Below are 14144 nucleotides of genomic sequence, written 5' to 3' on the forward strand. Positions count from 1 at the left end.
TAAAAAATCTTTCTGATCACTTTTTTTTTTTCTCCCTTGCAGAGTAACGAAGTTTTTATTCACTGTTGATTGCTTGGGGATTTTTAGAGTTTTGTTTTGTTTTGTTTTTAAAACAGAGAATTCCAAAACAGTTTCTCCTATGTAAGATGGATCTGAGGAACCTCCAAATATTAAGAAAACTCTCTTTGTTCCTAGCTTGTGGTTCATCATGCTTATCCAGTCCCAGTGTTGGGTGCCACTTTTGTTGGGGCTGCAGTCTTGTTTTTATGCTCTTCCTCTCTGGAGGGTTTCATGCAGTATGTGCTCAGCCACTTTTAGCTTTTCATTCTGTATATCATATATGCCATAATGATAAGGAAATCTTTGGGTATGGATTTGAATTTGTTGTTTTCGTTTGGTCGCTAAGTCGTGTCTGACTCTTTGCCACCCCATGGGCTGAAGCATGCCGCTCTTCTCTGTCATCTGCTGTCTCCCAGAGTTTGCTCAGATTCATGTCCACTGAGTCAGTGATGCTATCTAAACATCTCATCCTCTGTCATCCCCTTCTCCTGTTGCCTTCAGTCTTGCCCAGCATCAGAGTCTTTTCCAATGAGTGGACTGTTTACATCAGGTGACCAAAGTATTAGAGCTTTAGCTTTAGCATCAGTCCTTCCAATGAATATTCAGGGTTAATTTCCTTTAGGATTGACAGTTTGATCTCCCTGCTGTGCAAGGGACTCTCAAGAGTCTTCTGCAGCACCACAATTCGAAAGCATCAGATCTTCAGTGCTCAGCCTTTTTTATGGTCCAGCTCTCATGGGTCCAGTGTATCAGGGTCACACTTTTGTTATGTGAAATAGCAGGTCTTAACACAGTGTGTGTTTTCTCTCTATATTACCTTCTTGCTCCATTTTTGCTTCTAGCTCATTTATGTCTGGGTTTTCATTCTCAGTTTCTTTCATCATTTTCTTTTTTCTCCCAGTCTTACCTCTGCAGTCGGCCTGTAACATCTGTTTATCACTCTTCCCAGAGCTATTCCCTGCTCTCTATCCTGCTCTAGTTGATTTCCCTCAGGATAAGTAATGTTGGATGTCTGTTCTCCACTTCTTCTTAATTTTTATAATCACCAGTTCCTCACTTCTTCTAGTCATTTCTTCAGTCAGACTCTCTGTGGCCCCAGAATATTTGTATTGGTCAATTATTACATTTACTTCTTTAGACTTCTGTTTTATAAATGTAGATCATTTCATATAAAATAAGATGAGATAATTTCCAGTAATTTGTGAAGAGAAATAATTTCCTCACAGTTCTTATATTAGTATAGTACAAGGTATTCATAACAACTAATTTGGAACCTCTTTGTCTCCCTCAATTTTTCTCCATTCTCCCTACCTTTTTTATTGTTTTGTTCTTATTCTTTTCTTTTTCCCCCTCTTCTTTTACTTTTTTTCCTGTCTCTTACCTTTCTCTCCCCATCATAAAAGGAAAAACTCATCTGTGTAATTTGTTAAAATTGTGTGTCTTCTTAAATTTAGAATCTGAGAAGTTGATAGCTTTATTTTCTGTTGAAGCCTCGTCAGGTTTTTATCCTTTTTCTCTTTGGCCTCGACACCCTGTATTTGGGATCTTAGTAGCCCGACCAGGGGTGGAATCCATGCCCCTTGCGGTGGAAGTGCAGAATCTTTTTTTTTTTTCATTTGGAGGATAGTTGCTTTACAGTGTGGTATTGGTTTCTGCCATACATCACCATGAATCAGCCATAGGTGTAAACACGTCCCCTCCCTCTTAAACCTCCCTCCCTCCCACCCTATCCCTTCAGGTTGTCACAGAGCACCCGACTGAGCTCCCTGTGTTGTACAGAAACTTCCCATTAGCTGTTTTACATCTGGGAATGTATATGTTTCAGTGTTGCTCTCAGAATTTGTCCCACCCTCTTCTTCCCCCGCTGTGTCCATAAATCTGTGTTAGAGTCTCTGTTCCTGCCCTGCAAATATGTTCATCAGTACCATTTTTCTAGCTTCCATGTATATGCATTAATGTATTTGTTTTTCTGACTTACTTCACTGTGTATAACAGGCTCTAGGTCCATCTACCTCACTAGAACTGACTCAGATTCATTCCTTTCTATGGTTGAGTAATGTTCCGTATGTGTACCACAACTTCATCCATTCATCTGTCAACAGACATCTAGGTTGCTTCCGTGTCCTGGCTATTGTAAATTGTGCTGCAGTGAACATTGGGTTACATGTGTCCTTTAGAATTATGGATTTCTCAGGGTATATGCCTAGTAGTACGATTGCTGGGTTATATGGTAGTTTTATTCCTAGTTTTTTAACATCACCATGCTGTTCTCCGTAGTGGCTGTATTGGTTTACATTCACACCAACAGTGCAAGGGGGTTCCCTTTTCTCCATACCCTTTCCAACATCTATTGTTTGTAAAATTTTTAATGGTGGCCTTTCTGACTGGTGTGAGGTGATACCTCATTGTAGTTTAGATTTGCATGTCTCTAATAATAAGTGATGTTGTGCATTTTTTTCATATGTTTATTAGCCATCTATATGTAGAAGCACAGAGTATTAACCATTGGGCTGCCAAGGAGTCCCTAATCAGATTTTTAAAGAAAAGATGTGATGAACCTTTGCTGTGGAAAAGATTATGCAAAATTATTTACTAATGTACTGTAGAGAAGGTGTGAGTCAGCAGGCGAGTTTAACAGAAGGGAAGGACCATGCTTGGCTGATTGCTTTCTTGCTTTAGTCTCCATATATAAGGCTACCAAGTTCCCACCAGTTGAAGACAGATAGGAATTGACAAACGGGCATTTTGGGATACTTGACTCCTGAAGTGAGATGTGAAATGTTGTGAATTGTCTAAAATTTCAACCTATTTGGGTAGATATGCAGCTTAGTCTTGCTTTATTTAAATAATATGTTCTCTGTAGCTGTTTAAAATCTTTTTTTTTTTTTTTTTAAGTAAGTGGGAAGTTGTATTCCACCATTGGCAATGCAATATGAAGAGTTTAGATTTTGCTCAGACAGTTGCTTTTCTGGATGAAGACAAAGAACAGTGAGGGACTATAACTAAAACCCAGCTGGGGAAATTCAGTTTTATAGGAAATGGTTCTGGGATGTCAGTGTTGCACTGTGTTTGCTATTTGAATATATAACTGAGGTTACATGTGTTTAATCTTTGTGATAATTTAAAGAGATGAAAAAGCTTTGGAGTGATTGTGGCAGATTAAAAAATTTTGTATTTTGGACCTGTAATATTTGGCTGTTTGGATTGCAGCTGTTTATCTGCTGAGTTCCAAATATAAAACTGTTACATTTAATAATAAGTTTTTTGTTACTGTCATTTATATTTTTCAAGATTTAGAATCATAATCAAGTTTTTTATTTCAGTTATAGTACAGACACATGATAAGGGCATCACAAATGAGCAGGAGGACTATTTAAGAAATTATGTTAGTGTAATTGCTCAAATTTAAAGCCTCACCTCAGAGCAGTCATTAACACATTACAGATGAGTAAATGGTTGAATGAAAAGAAAAAAATGGAATGATTAAAAGACTAGGACAAAATAGAAATTAATTCATGTGGCATGAAAGATGTGTTCCTGTTAGAAGTAGTAGAAGACATCTCAGAAGAAACTAAAAAAGATTTTGCTATTTAAGATAAAAAACAAAAAGCTTAGTAATTTTCCTTACCTCATAGTCTAGATTAAAACCCAAACAGAACAGAATAAAATTTCAGTGGTATGCTCCCATTAAAAACGGTTGAGGAGAATAAGTGAATACAACATTTGGTAGAGTCTTAGTGAAATTTTAAAAAAGCAGTATAGTTACACAATGTCACAAACATAACCAAACATACAAACACATGCATACACACACACCCACACACAAACCTTATCTTAGAAGAGAGAATGAGGGAACACACCAAAATGCCTTTCATAATGTTGTGAGTGGTGGTGTGGGTGATTTTCAAAGTAATTTATTTTTTAAGATATACTTTCTAGCCTCTCTGAAGTGTGTGCTTGCTTTACTTTAAAAAAATGTTCCTTTTAAAATATTGCTTACAGGATCAAGTTTAAACACTTCCTAATTTGTTTCCAGCTTATCTTCTCTGTCTTCTTTTCTCTTACACAGTATCTCTGTTATTGGGACTAACACAATGCTTTTTGTAAAATTTTATAGAAATTTTAATGTGAATACCTTCAGTTTCTTTGATTTCACAATATGGCCCACCACATCCTGTGTTAGGTCCTACTGTATGACACATTTAGCTTATATGTCTAGCCCTGGAAGATAGGCTTGCCATGTGCCCCTTACCTGATAGGTGTTTTGCAGTTCATGCTGTTCTGTAATAGGTCTGTAATATAGTCTTCCATCTCTGCCTTGGTTTTGACTTCCTTTTTCCCTCTGCATATTCAGAGACAGTTTTCAAGACCATAGTTAGGCCACCCCCGTTTACTGTGTTCTTTCCAATGTTTATTTTCCCCCATTTTACCTGTTACTTCCAGTATAGCAATTAGCACAGTTTGCTTGTACCATATTTTTTTTTTACTGTGTATGTCTTTCTTCCCCAATAGACGTTGGTCCCCTGATGGGCAACAACCATATCTTATCCGTTCATCTTTGTATCTCCCGCAGTGCAATGTTAGCAAATATTTATGGTCTTAAATTGATGTAAATAATAATTTGTCACAGATTAAATCACTAGTCAGAAAGATGTTTTAGTTCTTTTTTGCTTATATGCATTTATTCTTGTTTGATATGTAATCTAAGTGCATTGTCTTTTTTAAAAAGATCATTTTAAAAATTTTAAAAGCAGGTAATATTAATTACAAAAACCTTATAAACATGTTTCTTTTGATCCTTTTTTCCTATAAATAATTTTTGTTTGTTTTGGTCTAGTTGAAATCATATTGTATATTGTGTCCTTTAATATTCATATAATAATTCATTAATTTAACAAATATTAGTAAGTGCCTGTTGTTAGGCAAGGATTCTTTTAGAACTCTGGGCTTAAAGCAGGAAACAAAATAGTAAAAAAAAAAAAAGTCTGCTTTCATAAAGTTTGTATTGTAGTTGTGGGAGACATAAACAATAAATAAAATATATGTGTGTGTGTGTATATATATATATACACACACACTAAGTGATATGCTGGTAGGGGCTTTCCTGGTGATATGATGGTAAATTATATATACACAACAATAAATTTAAATATATATATATATACACTAAGTGATATGCTGGTAGGGGCTTTCCTGGTGATATGATGGTAAATTATATATACACAACAATAAATTTAAAAATATATATATACACTAAGTGATATGCTGGTAGGGGCTTTCCTGGTGATATGATGGTAAATTATATATACACAACAATAAATAAATATATATATACTAAGTGATATGCTGGTAAATTATGTATACACGTATACCACCGTTTCTTTGTATCTATCAGTGGACACTTAGGTTTTCTTCCATAACTTGGCTGTTGTAAATAATGCTGCAGTGAACTTAAGGGTGAATATATATTTTGAATTAGTGTTTTTGTTTTCTTTGGATAAAGACTGAGCAGTAGGATTGGTGGATCATATGGTAGTTCTCTTCTTAATTTCTTCAGGAACCTCCATACTGTTTTCCATAGCGTGCCTGTTTACATTCATCAACAGTGCACAGGTTTCCTTTTTATCCACATCTCTGATAACACTTGTTATTTCTTGTCTTTTTGATAATAGCCATCCTAACAGGTATGGGGTGATAACTCACTGTGGTTTTGATTTGCATTTCCCTGATGATGAGTGGTGGTGTGTATCTTTTCATGTGTCTGTTGAGCATCTGTAATGTCTTTTTTGGGTGAAAATATTAATTCAGGTCTTCTGCTCAGTTTTTAATTGGATTGTTTTTTGCTGAGGGCTGTAATCCTGAAGAAAAGGAAAACTCAGGAGGTGAGCTTGCTCTGACTTTCTAGAGTACAGCTCAGGGAAGTAGAGCTGACACAGAGACAAGAGATTTGTTGAGATGGTAGAAACAGTGATTGACACGCATGGCTGCTGAAACAGCCGGAATTGGGGGTACTAGAAAGGAAGGAGCTACTTAGAGAAAGAGCTTTAAGAGTTCCCACAGGGGTTGTCGGATCCTTCAACTGATTAGTGAATTCCACATGTGCAGGACACGTCTTTTTTCAGAGAACAGCTACTAGGACCTTTAAGTCAACAGGAGATTCTGAAGGTCACATGGTGCTGAGAGAATTTCAACCAGCCAAGGTGGAAAGACCTTGCTGAGCACCTTGGGCATTAGTGGAAACCCCAGAAAATTTTATGTTTTAGGATGAGGGCTATTCTACCCATAGAGTAAGGGCTATTCTAGACCTGTTCTAACAAAGGTTAAACTACACTTCAACAGAATCAGGTTGAGTTGCCAGTACATTAACTTCCTGCCAGAATAAAACATACTTTGAAGGAACTTCAGACACTCCATGGCATAGTATCCACAATGTCCAGTTATTTAAAAAATTACTAGACATATGAAGAAGGAGAATGCAACTCATCTCTAGAGGATAAAACAATAGGAACAGACCCATAGATGACAAAGATGTGGCATTAGCAGGCATATTTAAAAATTATCTCTGGTAAGTATCTTCAAGGATTTAAAGGAAAAGATGGGCATCATCCATGTGTACAGAAAGGGAATCTCAACAGAAGTAGAAGTTTAAGTAATTATAAAAAGAAAAACCTAGAACAGAAAATTCAGTATCTGAAATGAAAAAGTCACTGAGTATATTTAAGGGCAAATTGGAAACCTACAGAAGAAAGCTTGAGTAAACTGGAGCATGGAGAGACAAGAAGAGGGAAAAAATGAGCAAACCTCAGTGATCCATGGGCCAATGTTGACTGGTGGTGAAGTCCCAAAAAGAGAAGAGCGATTGAAGAGGCTGGAATAGGAAGATATTTGGAAATCATAATAGTTGAAAGACGTCCAATTTGATAAAAATCCACAGACCTGTGGTGGTAAATAAATTCCAAGTACAGTAAACACAAGGGAAACCGTACTAATATTTCAAGTCAAATTGCTGATAACCAACCATAAAGAGAACATCTTACAAGTAGCTAAAGGGGGAGAAAGACAGTTGCTTTTTTTTTTTTTTTTTTGACAGTTGCATTTTACAGAGGGGAACAATAATAGGAATGAACACTGATTTCTCATCAGAAATAATGGAAACTAAAAGGCAACAGACTATTGTTTAAAGTGCTAAAAGATAAAAACTCAACCTGAAATTATAAATCCAGCAAAAATATATTTTAGCATTGTAGGCAAAATAAAGATGTTTTCGGATGAGCAAAAGCTAAGAGAATTCATCACCATGAGAAGTCACTACAGGTAACACTGAAAGTAAGTCCTTCAGGCAAAAGGCAACATCATTCTGTTCAGTCACTCAGTCGTGTCTGACTCTTTGCGACCCCATGAACTGCATCACGCCAGGCCTCCCTGTCCATCACCAACTCCCGGAGTTTACCCACTCATGTCCATTGAGTCGGTGATGCCATCCAACCATCTCATCCTCTGTCGTCCCCTTCTCCTCCCACCTTCAATCTTTCCCAGCATCAGGGTCTCTTCAAGTGAGTCAGCTCTTCGCATCAGGTGGCCAAAGTATTGGAGTTTTAACTTCAACATCAGTCCTTCCAGTAAACACCCAGGACTGATCTCCTTCAAGATGGAATGGTTGGACCTCCTTGAAGTCCAAGGGACTCTCCAGAGTCTTCTCCAACACCACACTTCAAAAGCATCAATTCTTCTGCACTCAGCTTTCTTTAGAATCCAACTCTCACATCCATACATGACTACTGGAAAAACCATAGCCTTGACTAGACAGATCTTTGTTGGCAGAGTAATGTCTCTGCTTTTTAATATGCTGTCTAGGTTGGTCATAACTTTCCTTCCAAGGGGTTAGCATCTTTTTTTTTTTTTTTTTTTTTTTTTTGGAGTTAGCGTCTTTTAATTTCGTGACTGCAGTCACCATCTGCAGTGATTTTGGAGTCCAAAAAACTAAAGTCTGCCACTGTTTCCACTGTTTTCTCATCTATTTGCTATGAAGTGATGGGACCGGATGCCATGATCTTAACTGTTCTGAATATTGAGCTTTAAGCCAACTTTTTCACTCTCCTCTTTCACTTTCATCAAGAAGCTCTTTAATTCTTCACTTTCTGCCATAAGGGTGGTGTCATCTGCATATCTGAGGTTATTGATACTTCTCCCAGCAGTCTTGATTCCAGCTTGTGCTTCTTCCAGCCCAGCATTTCTCATGATGTACTCTGCATATAAGTTAAATAAGCAGGGTGACAATATACAGCCTTGACATACTCCTTTTCCTATTTGGAACCAGTCTGTTGTTCCATGTCTAGTTCTAACTGTTGCTTCCTGACCTGCATACAGGTTTCTCAAAGGCAGGTCAGGTGGTCTGGTATTCCCAACTTTTTAAGAATTTTCCACAGTTTATTGTGATCCACACAGTCAAAGGCTTTTGTATAGTCAATAAAGCAGAAATAGATATAGGCAACATATCAGTCAGAAACTCAGCTCTAAGTAAGGGAATGAAGAGGGCCATAATTGGTCTTTATTTAGGTAAATATAAATAATATTTTTCTTGTTTCTTATTATCTATAAAAATTCTTTTTAAAATGTTAATGTATTGTGAGTTTATAACACAAGTGAAAAACTTGGGGCAGTAAATAGCACAGGATAGTAGGAAGGTAATTTGAATCGCATAGTTGAAAGGTGATGCAATGGGGTTGATATAATGTTAACGAAGGTCAACTGTGATAAATTAAGGGTATGATATTGCCAGATCACTGAAGCAATCAGTCAACAAAGTGGTATGGTATGGCTAAAAAGCCGATAGAAGTGATAAAATGGAATACTAAGAGATACCAGATGAAGCAAAGCCAACCATAATATTTACCGTAAGTGTAAATGGACTAAACACTACAGTTACAAAGCAGTGATTTTCAGACTGAATGCAGTTGCATGACCCAACTATATACTGTCTCCAGAAGATGCACTGTAAATATAAAGATACAGACTAAATGTAAAAGGAAGGAAAAAATGCATACTGGTAAACACTAATGAGAAAGTTGAGTGGCTCTGTGAATATTAGACACAGTAGTCTTCAAGTCACACCAGTGATAAGGAGGGACATGTCATGATGATAAAAGAGCCAATTAATCAGAAAGACATAAAAGCCTAAAATATGTATTTGTGTAATATAATGGACCTTCAATATACCTGACACAAGAACCGATTAAATCAGTAGCTGTTCATCATTGGTTTTTCTCCATTTGATTATGTCAGCTCTTTCCATTAAAAACTTCTGATGAGTTCTTACTGCAATTCAGAGTAAAGTTTGCATTTTCCTCAGTTCAGGAGAGTTGGACTTCCCTGGTAGCTCAGATGGTAAAAAATCTGTCTGCAGTACAGAAGTGTTAGTTACTTAGTCATGTCCACTCTTTGCAACCCCATGGACTGTAGCCCACCAAGCTCCTCTGTCCATGGGATTCTCCAGGCAAGAATACTGGAGTGGGTTGCCATTCCCTTCTCCAAGGGATCTTCCCAACCCAGGGATAGAACCTGGGTCTCCTGCATTGCAGGCAGATTCTTTACCATCTGAGCCACCAGGGAAGCCCAGTGCAGGAGACTCGGGTTTAATTCCTGGGTTGGGAAGATCTCCTGGAGGAGAGAATGGCAACCCACTCCAGTATTCTTGCCTGGAGAATCCCATGGACAGACCGTGGGATCACAGAGTCGGACACAATTGAGCGACTAACACTCACTTTCTTTCAGTTGCCTTTTCTAGCTTAGTTGATAGTTGGCATTTTCCTAATTTGAGCCTTAAAAGTCTATCCCCTTTACTCTGAACTTGTTGCTGTGTGCAGTGGCCATATCTCTGGGTTTTTTTTTTAGCTCCTCTTTTGTGCCACTCATTCACCCCAGGTCTTTGCACATGCTGTTCCATTTTCCTGAATTATTCCCCCCTCCATCTTTTCCGGTTGAACCCTACTGGATGTGCATCTTTAAAGTTTTTTCTTAAAAAGTGTTAATGATAGGCAACATTTGTGGTATGCTCATTTTGTGATAGACACTGAGTAAAGATTTACACAAATAACTTCATTTAAATTCCTCAAAGCAACTGTATGAAAGACTTTTCCTGAGTTCCAATAGAACAATAATAGATACTATCCCTTGATACTCTATACTTAACAGAAGTAGTACAATGCAAAGGCTTGCTTAATTTCCTTTTTTGTTCTCCTGTGATTCTACAAGGCGAGAGACTTTAAATATAATTTGTGAATTTATGTCTGGTAAAGAATTTGCCTGCAATGCAGGAGACCCGGTTCGATCCCTGAGTCAGGAAGATCCCCTGGAGAAGGAAATGGCAACCCGTTCCAGCATTCTTGCCTAGAGAATTCCATGGACAGACCATGGGTTCACAAAGAGTCAGACACGACCGAGCAAATAACACTTCCACTTTTCACCCATTTTAACACAGTTGTGACACACAGTAATGGCACAATAAGCCTTTGAGTCAGGAAGACATAAGTAATTATGTTACTGTGTTTCAGACACTGTACTGACCTTGCTTTTCTTACCTACTGTGAGTTAGGTGGTAAAATTCCTATTTTAAAGTAAAAAAAAAAAAAAAAACTGAGTAAAGAAATAAAAGTAAATATTGTAATTTTGCAATTAATAACCAAGAAATTTAGGTTTTTATAGTAAACTTCAGAAGGGTTTTACTTTACCAACCTCTTTTTATCTGAACTTAAGTTCTTTCTCATATTTACATTCGCTTTTTCTTTTTTTTAAATTTTATTTATTTTTTAATTGGTGGAAAACTGCTTTACAATTTTGTCTTGGTTTCTGCCATACAACAATGCCAATCAGTCATAATTATATATGTATATATGTGTGTATGTGTGTATATATCCCTTCGCTTCTGAGCCTCCCTCCATGTTAATTTATTCATTGTTTTAATGTACATTAACTCTAATTTTGCAATTAGGACTTTCTATTACCTGGCATTGGTAAAGAGTGAGTGTATACGTTTGTAATAACATAAACCTACACTTGAACTCTGATTCTTTTTCTAGATTGGTATTTCTTTGTACCTCATTTTATAAGCAGTAAGTAAAATACTATGTATTGACACTTAGTGCATAATAACATTGGGCTTCCCTGATTTCCCTGATGGCTCAGTGGTAAAGAATCCACTTGCCAATGCAGGAGATGTGGATTCTATCCCTGCATCAGGAAGATCCCCTGGAGAAGGAAATGGCAACCCACTCCAGTATTCTTGCCTGGGAAATCCCATTGACAGAAGAGCTGGTGGGTTACAGTCCATGGGGTCACTAAATAGACACAACGTAGCCACTAAACAGAAACAACAACGATGTAATAACATTATTATCTGGGAGGGTTTTTGTTCTGTTTGTCATAATATTGTTTTGGTTTGTTTGTTTTGGACGGAGGTGATTAGCTCTTTCTTTCTTTTTTTTTTTTTTAATGCTCTGAAAACACTTTATTACACAAATTACATTCAGATTCTGAAAATAGTGATCTAACAGTGTAACCATCTAAAAATAAGACATCCCCAAAACACACCAACTGAGGAAGGAAATAAAAAAAAATTTAAATAGAGACTTTTTTTCTTTCCCTTGTTGCAATATAATGTTAGTGATTTTAAAAAAATAGGAGATTTAGCAGCTTTGTCGTCATGTAGCACAAAGTTTGTCTTCACTGCCACAGGCTGAGAATGCTGAACAGGAAAGGCACCAAAGAAAGACACTGGCAATGGAAGTGCTATTGGGAGAATACTGTGTTCAAGCAGAGAATGGAGTTATTTACAAACTACAGAAAAGTCTCAAAAATGCAGATGAGCAAACCTTCCATCCCTAAACGACTAGCGTGACGGAAGAGGATCATTTCTCTATCCTATGTTCATATAAAGACAATGGCATGGTGAATGAACTTTCAGGAAACTCCTCAACTAGGAACAGAAGCCAACTAATCCCAAAGGAAGTAAATAAAAGATTAGTTCTTTCTTGTTGCTCACTGCACGTGCTTCTCAGATAGAGAATAACTGTAGTTTATCATCTCTTTTGTCACTATAGGCCTAGGTACTGTAGTTCCATAAACCAGGCTCACTGTGTTTTCTCCAGTTGCCCAGGTAATCAGCCTTAGTGCTTTGCCCCAGCTGTGGTTTCCAGATGGCCTATTCACGGCCAAGGGACACTGTGTTTCTTCTGTTTGGGTTTTACGACATAACAGGCTAATAATGTAGAATAGTCAGTAGCCGGTGAACTGTTGAAGGACTCCTTAAAGATTGCTCTTTAGGGAAGATGTATAAAAAGATTAAGTCTTAGTGATTACTGTACCAAGGAGGAAGGCAGGATTAAAGAATATTGATATTCCTTTTTAATACGTGAATTGTTCAAGCTGACGGTTAAACTCTATGCTGTTACATGTAATAGCCATTGGTGCTGGTTCATTACTGGAGAAATAATAAAAATGAAAGAAAAACTGACAAATAGGTTTCATTGAGTAAAAGAATATTAACTATCACTTGTGAGCTATTTAGCATTTGTGTCTGAAAACTTTGCCACAAAAAATATGCATATCATTAAATTTGGGTCAAATGAAAGCTCTAATCAAATAAATCTTACATACCGTACAGTTCAGTTAGTGTGTTCTCAGACATCCTGACTGGTGCTCACATTATGGACATTGACTCATAACTTAAAATGTTTAATGGAAAAGATAAAGTATTTACTATAAAAAATTCAAGCATTCCTTGCATTCACTTGTGCCATCAACAGGAAGCAGTCACGAAAATCCAGAATACGTGACACTCTCAAGTCAGCTGTCCTACAGTCTTCAAAAAGTAAATGTCATAGGGGAAAAGTGGTAGAGAGATTGTTCTAGGAAAAGATACGAGAGACGTCTACAATGCATGAACCTGGATTTGATCTGGTTCTGAGATAAGAGCTATACCAAGACATTCTTGAGATAATTAGGGAAAATGTGATGTGGGCTACATAGTATATTGTGAAAGTATTATTAATTTTCTTAGGTGGCCTTTGAAATTGTGGTTATTTAGGAGATTGTGCTTATTCTTAGGAGATATGTGCCAGGCTCTTCAGGGATCAAGTGTCTACAACTTTTTTTTTTGTCAATGAATTAATTTATTTTAATTGGAGGGTAATTACAATATTGTGATGGTTTTTGCCATACATCAGCATGAGGTATATATGTGTCCCCAGGTGTGGATGTGTCCCCGCATCCTGAACCACCCCCCACCCCTCCCTCTGGGTTTCCCGGAGCACTGGCTTCGGGTGCCCTGCTTCATGCGCCAAACTGGCGCTGGCCATCTGCCTCACGTGTGGTAATGTGCATGTTTCAGTGCTGTTCTCTCAAATCATCCCACCCTCACCTTTTCCCACCGAGTCTAAAAGTCTCTTCTTTTCATCTGTGTCTCCTTTGCTGCCCTGCACGGAGGATCATCGGTACCATTTTTCTAAATTCCATGTATATGCATTAATATACAGTATTTGTCTTTCTCTTTCTGACTTACTTCACTCTGTATAATAGGCTCCAGGTTCATCCACCTCATTAGAACTGACTCAAATGCATTCCTTTTTATAGCTGAGTAATATCCCATTGTGTATATGTACCACAACTTCCTTATCCATTCATTTTCTGATGGACATCTAGGTTGCTTCCATGTCCTAGCTATTGTAAGTAGTGCTGCAGTGAACACTGGGGTACATGCGTCTCTTTCAGTTCTGGTTTCCTCAGGCTGTATGCCCGTCAGTGGGGTTGCTGGATTGTATGGCAGTTCTAGGGGCTTCCCGATGGCTCAAAGGGTAAAGAACCTGCCTTAGTGCAGGAGACACCAGAGATACAGTTTCAGTCCCTGGGTTGGGAAAATCCCCTGGAGGAGGGCTCGGCCGCCCACTCCAGTATTCTTGCCTGGAGAACCATGGACAGGAGCCTGGCGGGTTATGGTCCATAGGCTGCAGAGTCGGACACCACAGAAGCGACTGAGCACAGCACAGCACAAGGCAGTTCTGTTCCCAGTCTTTTAAGGAATCTCCACATTG

At 37.8% G+C, this 14144-nt stretch overlaps 1 protein-coding gene across 4 annotated transcripts in view; it reads left to right on the forward strand.

Annotated features, from left to right (window-relative positions):
• RFX7 (regulatory factor X7) overlaps window positions 1-14144 on the forward strand; it is a 141378-nt gene that overhangs the window by 24609 nt on the left and 102625 nt on the right. The window lies entirely within an intron of this gene.

Source organism: Odocoileus virginianus, chromosome 6 (assembly GCF_023699985.2).
Source record: "Odocoileus virginianus isolate 20LAN1187 ecotype Illinois chromosome 6, Ovbor_1.2, whole genome shotgun sequence".
NCBI lineage: Eukaryota > Metazoa > Chordata > Mammalia > Artiodactyla > Cervidae > Odocoileus > Odocoileus virginianus.